Raw genomic sequence first — 13,822 nt, forward strand, 5'->3', positions numbered from 1 at the left:
GAGGTAACAAGAGGGAAGAATACAATTTCAGAGACCATTATGAATTTTAGGTCATAACGGTTGAGGTTGAAGGTAAATGTCTTCCTCTTGTCTGCTACTTTATATTAGGTCACTAGTAAGATTATTTTACTAAGCATTCTGACAGTGAAGCCTCATCCTATGTAATATCAGACAAATCTGACAACTCTGAAAAAAAAAAGCTTCTGTTTTTATAAGTAGAAGATATTTTTCCTTTGTAAATTTCCAGGTTTCTAGTATGCACCAAAGTTATGTGATTATGAAAAAAGTATCTTGATTTACAGGGCAGAGAACTAAGAATCAAGAATATTACTACAAAAAATATACAATTCTGTAAGTAAGAAATGTACTGGTTAAGGTAAGGCTGCTGTAAGAAAAGGATGCAATTTAATACAGCACAAAGAACAAAGAGGCACATTTCTCTTTCGAAACAGTCCTGAAGTGAGTGATAAGGGTCTGTCAATGCAGTTCTGTCCCACGGGGACACCCAACAGTTAAGAGACTCCGTCTCTGCTGGGCAGTTTTGTCCCCGCATACTGGGTGCTGGGATGCTGAGTTGCTACAATAGCTCTGCTCCCGACAGAGGAGGGGGGGTAGCGAACAAGGAGAGTGATGGCCGTCACCAACTCACAATTCCACCACATGGAGCTCCCTGCAGAGTTCCGGCAGAGGACTACTAGAAACTTCTACCATTGACAGGGAAAACATTCAGGAGCTTTCAGTAAGAAGAACAGGAATGACCACATCATTCAGGGTACACTTTACCTGAGTCATTACTACACTCTGGATCCATTCATCTTTACATGTACATGATTCCACTGTTAAACACATACCGCATACTTATGTAACAATTAAATTGAGTTTGAAAAATAGAAATAAATTAATAATATGATTGTTAATAGATTAATGATAGGTTGCTAATTTTAGAAAATATTATGGAATTTCAAATAAACCATACACTATTTTGCTATAAATCATGGATGTAACAACTGGAAAGATATGTCCTAAATGTTACCAGTGATTAACTTCAGTGCCGGGATTATGAAAGATACTTAGCTTTCTTTTTTAGGTAACAACTGGAAAGATATGTCCTAAATGTTGACAGTGATTAACTTCGGTGCTGGGATTATGAAAGATACTTAGCTTTCTTTTTTAGGTGTCAATATTTTCTAAATTCTCTATCATAAAAATGAATTTATTTGTGATGTGCTTAAGAAACAATACATATCTGTGTGAAGAAAACATATACAGCAATTCTGTAAATACCACTGGAGAAATGAAATTTAAGTACATTCAATTTCAGCTGCCATTTTTGTTGTAAGAGCGAGGATGCACTTGTGCGCGTGCCCAGAGAAGAGGCATTAGATGGAGGGGCAGGGGAAGAGGAGGAGGTGGAATCCCCAGCAGGCTCCACGCTCAGCACAAAGCCTAACATGGGGATCTCGTGCCCCTGGGATCATGACCTGAGCCGAAATCAAGAGTCAAACGCTCAACTGACCGTTCTTTTCCTTTTTCTTTTTCTTTCCAGTACCAAAATAAAAAGTGCTTAAGAAAAGTTATTTGGCATTAGTATCAATATTCTGCTTTCTTTTCATTGCAAAGTTGTTATCATATACCCATAAACAATAGGTAGGACAATTAATTTCAGGGAACTTACAGCTTAAATAAAGTAAACCCAGCTTGTTTTCTTTCTTCCTCATAGAGGAAACAGCTCTCTCTAGCCTATGGATACAACCAGGACGTTTGCCCCTACATTCTTTCTTGACAGGGTAACCCTGGAATGTCCATCGAGCATGCCAAGTGCTCCAGGAATCCCTAAGCAACAACAGAACTGTTAGTGTTACCTGTCAGACTTTCATAAATTGAACTGAGAAGGAAACAAAGAACTCTTGGATAATCGATCACTCACTAGCATAGCACACATCCTGACCTTTCCATGGCTTCCCTTTGCCCCTCAGGTCCTATGGAGTTGACATGGAGACTGGCTCAGGTAAGTGTTCAGCAGACTGGATCTGCATCATAGCTGAGATCACTGAGGTTAGCAAATCACCAGTCTTACAATGAGCTTCCCCAAATCTGCTTAATTTTTGTCCCTGAAGAAGACAGCATTTTTATTATTCTGGTCAGGAGATAAATCTGCTCTCTGACCCAAGGTGAGATGCTACCCTGTCTTTCAAGGATGTTGGCTATAAAAATATCCTTGAGAAAATAGTGCAAGATGGCTAGAAAAGCCACAATCACCTCTCAGCCGTGTGCATACTGTTGTAGGTTCAGCTGCGGATCCCCCTCTGCTAGGATTGGCTGCTGCCTGGGAACCTGAACCACTAAATATTTGTCAGGTGAATGACTGCTCTCTGCTGTGGCCCAGGAGATGAGGTGGCCCAGCTCTCCCTCCCTTTGCACGTCAATCCCATTGATGTCCACTGGAGAAACATCCCCGTCTATGCAGGCATACACCAGGAATAGACAGTATGTAAAAGTAAAATCTCTAGCTTGCAGTGCCTTCTGCCTCGGCCTTTGGCAAGATGAATGACTGGATACTTCAACGTTGTACAAGTGTCACTGATAGTAGAACAGGGGTGGTGAGGGTATAAGTGACACAGGAGTCCTGCCACATCTTAGTCCTGCATTTCAGTCGTGTGTTTGGAGAGCAGGCACGAGACAGCATGTGGGGGTAGGGAAGATGGTGGGTCTCCCTCGTCATTCTTCAGCCGTGGGCAAACCACATGATGCGCAAGGAATTTTGGACCCTCCGCATCATCACCTACGTACTTATGCAAGACGTTCAAAATTCAAGAAAACTTTACTTCCATGTTTTGCAGGTAGAGATACCGATATAGATGTTCCAAATAATGTAGCAGTGCCAGCGTAGACACTAACAACCGCTGGTTGCTTTAAAGAATAGAGATTATCTTCCGAAAGCTGCTGAAGTGTCACCACGATGGCAATCTTGAGAATGCAGGGACTTTCCCATGATGCCTCCATCCCGCACCTGAAAAAGGTTGAGATTGGTATTCATGCAAGGGAAGTTGAGGTGCAATTGGAAATTCAGATGCCTGCATACTCACCGTTCAGATCTGAGGTTTAAGAACAAAATTTCAAGTAATTGTGCGAAACCGCGAATGCGTGGAGAACGTGAGAAAAATTAAGTAGTGAGGACAAGACTGTTTCTGGAAATAGAAAGCATCTTCTTAAAACGCACGAGGTCGGTATTCGGGGTCGCCTCGATGGAACTGCACGTCACTTCTGACCAGGAGTCACAGAGCTCGCTGTACTCTGACCTTTAGCTTGGTGGCCCTCATCGGAGTGAGAGCGTGTGGGCGACAAGGAACCCACAGAGCTTGGGCTGGCCGGAATTCTTCCTGTGCTCCCGTTTGGTGAGCATTCAGGATGGCATCTGCAGAAGTCATTAGCAAGAGACGATGCTGGACTGTGCTTCCTCTGCCTTTAATACCAAACTTCTAAAATGTCGCCACCACACTTTGAAATAATGACACTGTGACACCGCTTCATGGTGGTCAGACACATTTTTGGTTCATTCTGGTGTCTCAGATGTTCATTCTGTGATGGCGATATTTTGCTTCAGTCTCAGCTTTGGCTGAATGTGGAGTTTAACCCTTGCTCTTCTGCATTTGGACAATGTGGTTTCACTGCACTTGTAAAGGTAAGTGTAAATAATACTTGGAAATAACAACATTTCTCTGCTTGAAGGATTAGAACAACTTTAGACCTGAATATAATGCAGGAAGTTAAAGGCAAAGGTTTTAGCTAACTTGGCCTTTCTTTGATCTGAGTCCTTAGGACAATTTTCCTTATCCTCACCTGAATTTTGTCTTCAGTTTGGACATATCTCTTAAGCTACCGTTTCTTCAAGCCCCTCAACCTAAAGCTCCATTCCTTCTCCAAAATGAGAAATCCCCTCCCTGAAGATTCTTGTAGGGTCTATGCAATGACCTGGGTTATACAATCTCAAGAAATGTCCATCACTTAGGGTGTCTGATCCTGGGTTTCAGTTACCGGGAGTGGATGTTGGGTAGGAGAAGTGGATGCCTGTGCTGATCCCGTGAGTCAGAGAAATCTGTTCCTTTAAATTCAAGTGTCCCTTTCAACACGCCCACCAGTGGGAGCTATAGGCCTACGAATCCTTCATTATCTATGCAGTAAAATAATAATCTATTTAAATAATAAATTTTCTTACAAAGAGAAACATTGATTTTTAAGGGACAGTGAAATGTTAGCTCATAGTAACCAAGTTTACTGCTTTAATAAGGGACCTTCCCCATGTCTGACACCCTGTGTCCTCACCAAAGGTTGGTTCCTGTTTCCCCCATAGCTCGGAAGATTCAGAAAGGAATCAGAGGAGGCTTTAAAAATCATGTTTGTTGGGCCCCAGGGACACACTCTCACTTTCTGTGGTTATTAGCCTGCCCATCCATGACCCGCACACTCCTGGTTAAACGCCCGCTCCGTCATTATTAGATCTCCCGGCACCCGGCACGCAGGGGGAAAGCTGGGAAGGAGCAAACAAGAAAATTCAGTGTTGGTATTCAGACAGGCATTTTGGGACATTTCACACTAGCAGGGCCCCCAGCGGTGAAGTGATTGCCCTGTGGGTCTCCTCACAGAGGGCTACAATTCAGCAACTCCCTTCCAGGGCTGGGTTACTGCACTTGGCCTGGCCTACCTGAGCAGGACCCTGTGGACTCTGAGACCCCGGAGCCCCATAAGAATGAATGGACAGCAGAGATGCCCAATGAGGAGGAGAGGCTCCAAGGTAAGATTCTGAGCACACTCCTCGGTCACCTGGAGGGCCCAGCGGACAGTTCTTTGGCCTCAACTCCCAAAATGTCCCTGTGTCCCAGGAGTGGTAGGGTGTCTGGGGTAGACCTGTTGTTCACCAGTGTTTCACTCACTCATTCCTGTGTTCAACAAATGATTGTTGAACTTGTCGTCTGGGACTAGGGGAGTTAACACAACACAAATTCTTGCCATCAGCACACTTCCATTCTGCTAGCAAACAAGGGACAAAACCCAAGGGAAACCTGTAGTACCCCAGACTATAAATGTTCCGTGGAAAATTAGATCCCAGTGGAATGAAAGGGAGAGTCGAGTGAGGCACTTGCATTGTCACTGTCAGTAGAACGAGACTTGAGAATGTACAGAAGGAAGGAGGGGACCAGGTATGATTGTAACTGGGATAAGTAAATCTCAGGCAGAAGAAACAGCATGTTATGGACTGCGTGATTTTTTTTAAGAAAATGTCCTGCGACGTGCATTTTATTCCACATCATCATACAACATGTATGTGGAGTCATAACTCTTAAGAAAATGATTTTTTTTCTCTACCGACTTTGTGGGTAGGGCTTAAACCTTTCACTTTAATATGAAGCAACGCAAAGAACAGAAACCCACTTGGATGCCATCTAGTGGTTGTGATGCACTTCAAGTGTGCCAGGTAGAAGGAAAGAAGAGCCTTGGAAGAGCACTGTGACTTACAGCCCTGGACCCTCCACGGTCTCGTCTCGTAGTGAACCTCAAGACAAAATAGAATTCTACACCATACGATACTGAACAGAAGACCGCAGTGGGACCTTGTGTTCAAAGCAGCACCGACCCACACCTGATGGTGTTTCCAACGTTAATCTTCTGTTGGGATGTGTGGCCAGAACTTTGAGTACCAACAAAATTCCTATGTTGAAACTCTAAACCCCAGGGTGATGATGTCTGGAAGGAGGGCCTCTGGAAGACAGGTTTAGGTGAGCACATGAGAGGAGTGGGATTCACAACCTTGTAAGAGGAAGAGAGCAGCGCTGTCTCTTTCGCTGCACTGTGAGGGTGCAGCGAGGCGATGGCCTTCTGCAGGCCAGGAGGGCTGTCTTGTCAGGATCCTAATCTGTGAGTACCTTGGGCCTCCCAGCCTCCAAAACTGAAAGGTGGGTTCTGGTTGCTTAAGCCGCCTGGTCTGTGGTTTTCTGTCCTAGTAGCTGACCCTGACGAAGACACAGCACGGACCCAACAAGGCCCTAGGCAAGCATGATGTCTTAGACTAGCGGTGACACGGCAGTGTGACCGAAGCCGGCCCCAGAGAGGCCAGGGTCAGAAAAGAGCATGTTGGAGAAATAATAGAGCAGGAGAGACTTCATACCACGTGAGCCGTCACTCAGACCATATCCTTTGAGCAGCTGTAAGGCTTTGGGCAGAGTAGAAAATAATCTTATTTTTGTTTTATTTTTGTGGAAAATCTTTCTTTATCTCATTACCGTAATGTGTATTTTATCAATATAGCCATTCCTGCCTTCTTCATGTTTGTATACATGTCTTTTTTTTATCCCTTTACTTGTAACTTTTTTTTTTTAATGTTTATTTATTTTTGAGAGAGACAGAGACAGAACGCAAGTGGCTCGGGGCAGAGAGAGAGGGAGACACAGACTCCGAATCAGGCTCCAGGCTCTGCGCTGTCAGCACAGAGCCCAATGTGGGGCTCGAACTCATGAGCTGTGAGATCATGACCTGAGCCGAAGTCGGACGCTCAACCGACTGAGCCACCCAGGCGCCCCTACTTGTAACTTTTTAAAGTCTGTCTAGTGTAGGCAGCAGATCATTGGGTGATGCTTTCTCATCCATCCTGACCATCTATGACTTTTAATTTATGTATTTAGACTATTAATGTTTAATGTGATTGCCATTATGTCTTTTTAGTTCTATCATTTTGTCTCTCTAATTTTTGCTGTATGCTTTCCTGACTCTTTTTAACTTATTTCAGTATTTTTTAAAAAATATTCATTTTAACTTTTCTATTGTTTGTATGTGTATGTGTGAACATCATTATATTGGTCTTTAGAATTTTAGTTATTAAAATATGCTTCCTGAACTTTCATAATCTTCTTAGAGCTAATGTTCACCTCCTATAAACAGCAGAAACCACTTCTCATATGTGTCCCTTTAATCACCCCATCATCTTTCACTGTATCTACATACTGTTAAAGTGCAAAACACAATGAATAATTTTTATTTGTAAACACTTATATTTTAAATAAATTAAGAAGAAAGTGTTTTTTTTTTTTTTAATTTTTTTTTTCAACGTTTTTTTTTTTTTTTATTTTTATTTATTTTTGGGATAGAGACAGAGCATGAACGGGGGAGGGGCAGAGAGAGAGGGAGACACAGAATCGGAAACAGGCTCCAGGCTCCAAGCCGTCAGCCCAGAGCCCGACGCGGGGCTCGAACTCACGGACCGCGAGATCGTGACCTGGCTGAAGTCGGACGCTTAACCGACTGCGCCACCCAGGCGCCCCAAGAAGAAAGTGTTTTTTATAAATGTTCAGATATTTGTCAATATTGGCGGGCTATTATTTCTTTAATATTTTTTTTCTGCCACATTTTTACTCTCCTTTTCTTCTGAGATTCATTAATTATTAATCTGGACATTAAGTCATTTGCTATCATTCCATGCATTTCCAAGCCTCTGTTTCCTATTTTAATGTCTTTTTTTCTTTCTTTTCCTGTAAGTTCTGTTGACCTACGGCTACTTCAGTGACTTTCATCTACTATTTCCATTTGTTAGTGGCCCATATGCTGCAATTTTTATTTCAATATTTAATTTTCATTCCTAAAATTTTATTTTAGTTTTTTTCCATCTTATTTCCCTGAAGAAGTTTTATATCTTTATTTGCTTTGACAGCATTTTTCTTTCTTTACTGAACGTATTCATGATAGAGTTTGAAAGGCTTGTCTTGATCATTCCAACACATGGCATCTGATTGGCATTTGTTGATGGCCCTTTTCTTTGGAAATGGGTCACATTTTTTTGTTGTTTTGTGTTAGGTTATTTTGAATTTATATCCTTAGCACTGTGGATATCATTTTGTGAAGATTCTAAATCTTGTTTCATTCTTTTGGAGAGTGTTGATGTTTTCGTCTTAGCAGGTAATTGCCTAGACTTGTATGAAGCTTCATCTTTCCCACTGTTGTGGACAGAAATCCAACCTCAGTTTAATCATGGAATCCTTTGTGAAGCACGTGGTCCAAGGACCAACCAGAACTCGTGGGGTGTTTATGTACAGATTTTGGGGATTCTTCTCTAGCTTTATCTCTCCAGCATTCCCTATACTCTGGCAACCAGCCACAGCTGCCTGGGCTTCTTTGCTTGGCTTTACTTCTAGCCAAGAAGAAAATCTATTCTAGAAAACAGATGCTCTATCAGAGTTTTAGCAACCTTTGTCACATCCTACATAGCTTCAGCCTGCCTTCTGGGCAAAGACCAAAAAGCAGAGGAGGAGAAATATTGGCATGCTAACTACTTCTCCACAGTTTGACTCCCCTCCCCCCAAAACCTGCTTTTGTTTACTCTCTAGAATACTCAGATTTCTCCAGAATCTATAGGTATTATCTGGTACAGTGTTGGTTTACAGGGAATTTATACTTCCATACTGGAAGTGTCACTGTCTTTTCCACTGAGATTAGACCAACAGAGGAGACGATTAGAAGTCGGGTACAAGGTGGGCATTGAGGTGGTTCAGGTCATAGGGCTTGGTGGTTTTGATCAGTGATAGAGAGGTACAGATGCTTTTAGAATACATTTTAAAGAATGAACCAATAATAATTATTAACAGACTGAATTATTGGTGTGAGGAGGAGAGAAATCAAGAATAACTGCAAATGTTTGTCCAAAGTAGCTGACATTGTTAAGACACTATTGATTGAGATGAGGAAGACTCCAAAGAAAGAGATTTTCAGGGCTGGCAGAGAATGAATTAGGGTTTTAAGTGTTGATTATGCTATTAGATATCAAATTAGGGATAATGAGTAGAATGCTTAAATATGTCCACCTTTCTAGAGAATTGTTCAGAATTCAGAATTCAATTGTTCAGAATATTCAGTGTTTTGACTTATGACTAAGAAAGTCTAATGCTGTAGAAAATTCAGTAGATGAGGATATTTTGGCGTTCCTCTCTTCCTGATATTGTGCATCTGAACCCACTACCATTCTTTGGTGCTGTGTAAGCCCGTGCTAGTATGTGTTTATCGTGACACAGGATGTTTTACTGAGTGACAGCACAGGACTTGGAGCCATGTTTCCTAGGTTTTAATCCCATTTGCAATCACTAGCTAAGTGACCATATGTATGTGCCTTGGTGATCTTCTGTGTAGCAAGCCACCCCAAAGCTTACTGGCTTAAAATGGCAAGCATTTTATTAGTTCTCATGATTTGGTGGGTTGGCTATGGCTGAGGTGTTGTTTTTTTTTTTTTTTCTCCTGGTTGTGTTTGGGGTGCCTTCCAGGTCTAGTGAGATGGCAGTTGGAGGAATAACATTATAGATGGCTTTGCTCTCATCTGGTACCTTGATGGGATAGCTGAAAATCTGGGCTTAGCTTGTCCATGGGACAACTGGACTTTCCTCTCTCAGGATGGTTTTTCACACGGTCTTTCCATGTAGGATCTCCAGTAGCATAGCCGAACCACTCCCATTTGTTGCAGGACTCCCCAGAATGCAAAATCAGAAGCGACTAGGTCTTCTTGAATGTTATAACTGAACTATCTCTGGGTCTGTTTTCTGTTGGGGCATTATATTGGCTAAAGTGAGTCACAGCATCTGCCCAGAATCGATATACACAAGGATCTAATAAATGGTGGTTTACTGGGGTTACCGCATCAAGTTACTTAACCTCTCTGTGTCTCAATATACAACATTTAATTGAGAGTGCTAATGTAAATATTACATAAGAGTGTAGTGAAAATCACAAGAATTAATTTATGAAAATCACAATGATACAATGGCATACATCCAAAACATGTTCATTATTATTTATTTTAACTATTTAAAAACATACTTTGTACAGCTTAGTACTGGAGTGTATTGTTTGCCATCTGACAAATTTTTCTCTGGTCCACAATGCAACAGTATTTTTGCGTTTCCTTTATTCATTATGTTTTATTATGTGTGACTTCTGTATTCCCCAACTTAAAACTAATGAAAGAAAAGCTATTTGGCATGACTGAAGGCATCGGATCCTCAAAACAAAAGGCTCTTTGAAGGGGATTTCAAAAGAAAACTTCCAAAAACTTTCCTTGTGTCATTTTTAATCTAATTGATTTATTCCATCATCTAAGCAACTTTTTGATAATGCTTTATACAGCTGGATTCTGGATGGATTTTATATCATAAAATGCCCTTGTCTATTTGTGGCTCTTGACTTCTTTTTGGAGTAGGTCAAAAATTCATAGAAATCCTTCAGGCATCAAAGTTCAGATAAAAAACTGAGATGGAAGGGACTTTAATGCTGGTCTCTTCTTGGTTCTGTCTCCTGAGAGAACATCTGTGGGCATGAAGGTCTTCTATGGTGGGTGAGAATAGGGTGCGTGTATTTGCAAATCTTAGCTCATTTTCCGGGATGCAGGGTGGTGATTAGAACCTCTGCCTACTCCCCTCTCCTCCACTGACTAGACAGACTTCAGTCATTGTCCCCACAAAGGAGGCTGTACTAGGGGAGACAACACAACTCAGGCCCCTGAGAAGTTCTCTACGACATCTCTCTGATGTCTTCCCTCTCACTTCAGCAATCAGCCTGGTTTTTATGTATTTTTTATGTTTTATTTCTGTGTAAGATTTTTTGAATAAAAAAGTTGCCAAGCTAAAAAATAGTTTTAAAACTACTTTTTCCAAACATCTTCTGTAAAATTTAATTATATATTCTTATAATTAGGATTAAAATGCCTCTGGTAGGGTTGAGAGGATTGGGCAGGAGGGGCGCCTCACATTATAAATGATTTGTTTCCTAATAATGTAAATCCAGGGGAGGAAGGGGCAGTTCTGTGAAAAGGGACAGAGAGGCATAGTTCTGAGACATGTGACACTGTAGAGTTGGGCAAACCAAGGAGATTCACATGGAGAAAGGTGTTAGTAGGCAGAGTGATATGAGGATTAAGTTCTCAGGAGGAGGTGACTGAGTGGGTATTTGAAGACATGACTTGTATAATGACAAAGATACAACACTGACAAAATTACTTTAAAAACATGCCTTGAGGAAACATTCTCTGAAATGACGTGGCTCTCTCTCCAAACTGCACAGGCTCTAACTCATGACCAGCCCCTGACGAGGTCAGTTTGGCCCCCAGAGGGCCCGTAGGTGCTGTGGGATGTGTGTAGCTTCGGGGAGATGATGATTGGCTTCCGGGTTGGGCTCACTGGTAACTGAGTGAGGTAATAGTCAGCCGGGGCTGCTGTGACAAGATGTCATAGGTTGGGAGGCTTACACAATGGGACTGTATTTATCACAGCTCCAGAGGCTGGGACATCCCAGATCAGAGTGTCTGCAGGGTCAAGGTCTGGCGGGAGCTCTCCTCCTGGTTTGCAGAGGGCTGCCTTCTTCTTATATCCTCACAAGGAAGAGGAGAGGGAGAGAGAGACAGCACATTCTCTGGTTTCTCCTTGTGAGGATACTAATTCCACCATGGTGCTCCACCTCCTGACCCAATTAACTCTTGTTGTGACTTTGTTTAATTAGCATTTGTTAGGTAATGCCCTGGGGTGTCAGATGGTGTGCCAGGGTTCAAAAAATAGCACAAAGGAATTGAAATAGAGAAGTCTGGTTAAGGCCAAACTGGTCAAATCAAACCAAAGAGAGAGGGGTTTTGGTAAGGTTCATCATAGTGGTCTCGTATAAGGGAAGAGCCCCAGGAGGAGACGGGAGGGATTATCACAATGGCGGTTGGTGGACTCATATCTGGAGCGTACATTCACCTGTCACTCTGTTTGCTCATATGCAGATCATGAGCTGAGCGGAGGTCCGGTGACAGTTCAAGGCCGCTCAGAGTGATGCTGAGGTGACAGTGGTGTAGAGTAGTTTAGCTAAACTCAATACCTGGCAAAGGTCTAATCTCCAAATACCCCTACACTGGGAGCTGGGGCTACAACAGACGAACTCTTGAGGGAACACAGTTTAGTCCATAGCAAGTGCTTATTACGCGAAATATATACTGTTAAAAAAACCCAAAATTCAAATGAATATATTTTAAAGATCTTGCTGGTTTTACCCAACAATTCTTGAATTGGTCAGCATCCAGTCTAGCAGCTAGAAAGGAGCTTCGAGGAGCTGTACAAAAGAAAGAGTTTTATAGACAGACAGGAACAGAAACAAGGAAATTATACTAGGCAAAACAATCAGATCAAATGAAAAGCAGGTTCGTTATTGCAGGGTCACTGTCCTAATAGGGCACGGCAGACGTGTCACCCAGTGCTGGTCAAGCAATTTAAAATCCGATTTCTGGGACAGCCAAAACCAAAATAAGGTCTTGGGTTTAGCATAAGTGACTCTACTGTGGGCCTGTTGTCTTATTTTTAACACTATAGTCCAAATGCTGTATTTTTCTCATTGACTATTTTGAAGACAGAAGAGAGATTTATTCTTTACGTCTCTTATTAGGAGATGTTCAGGGCTATTTGAGGGACAAAAAGGAAAAACATTCCGCCGCACACACCCAAACGGTGTATTGTAGATAATGTTCCTAATCATGGACTAATCACTATAGCAACAGTCAGTGGTGTTCTTAAACCTCAGAAAAAAACAAAAGAAAGGAAAAGTAATCCACGGAACTAAATGGTTAGCTAGTTTTCCTTTAATAAAAAAAAATAATAAGTCCCTGCAGATGAGTTTTATACTTTGGATGTCAGGAGTTAAAGCAGTAAATATCAGAGGCATAAAGACTGAGGAAACTTCCAGAATTCTCTTATCTTGCAGCTGCTGGGTGTGAGTCAGCATTACCATATGCAAATGGGCGTGGTTGTGCTAATTCCTCTGTGGGCGTTTTAGGCACAGGGAGGTGCTGTGCGGTTTCTGTGCTCCTCCAGAGGCCCCAAGGCGGGCTCCCCACATAAGTCACTTTCTCCGGGACTGGCTCCTCTGTGCGAGTTCGTTCCTCACGGCAGGGACATGTTGGCGTGGTGTAAGCGAGGGACTCTCACTCACCCGGGACCCTCAAGGTTGGGCAGGTGCTCCGAATGTTTATGAAATGTTTGGAACTACAATTGCTAAATTATACGCCTGGAACCATACGGTCAAACAGAAAAGGCTTTTATGAAACCAAACCTCTGCTCTTACTCACTGTCTTATATAAGCTAATAATAAAAAGAAGATATTTCTTATTTGGTCATTAACACATATTAACACATATTAACACGTATTAATGTGTCATTAACACAGATTAATGGAAGAATTTTCTCTCTCCAGCAGAAAAAAGAGCCAATGTCTCCTGACTGAATACTTACTGTGATGGTTAATTTCGTGTGTTGACTTGGTTGTGCTGAGCAATGTTCAGACAGCTGGTAGACCGTGGCTTGTGCGTGTGCGTGAGGGTGTGTCTGGAAGAGACATTAGAAAGCCATCAGCCGATCTGAGGATGGCTCGAATAGAACGAATAGAACGGGAAGGCAGAGGCTGGTGACTTCTTCCTTTGCCTGATAAGTTGTGCATCCTTCCGGCTCCTGGACACCAGGCTTCCTAATTGGGGCTTTTGAACTCGGCCTGGGGCTTCCACTCTCCCCACACACCCCCAGTTGTCAGGCCTTTGGACGGGGATTGAATGCACCTGGCTTCCCCGCTCTCCAGCTCACAGAGGGCGGAGTGTGCCCTTCTCAGTCTCCATAACCGCCCGACTCAATCTTACAATAACACCCTCTTCCACATGTCTGCGCTTGTATTCATCCTGTTGGTTTGGTATTTCTGGAGAACCCTGACTCATGCACTTATGGAGCTTCAAGTACCTGAGTTATGAGAAGAAGTTTCCCAATTATTTTTCAAGGCCCTC

This window comes from Panthera uncia, chromosome D2, assembly GCF_023721935.1.
Source record: "Panthera uncia isolate 11264 chromosome D2, Puncia_PCG_1.0, whole genome shotgun sequence".
Taxonomy (NCBI): Eukaryota; Metazoa; Chordata; class Mammalia; order Carnivora; family Felidae; genus Panthera; species Panthera uncia.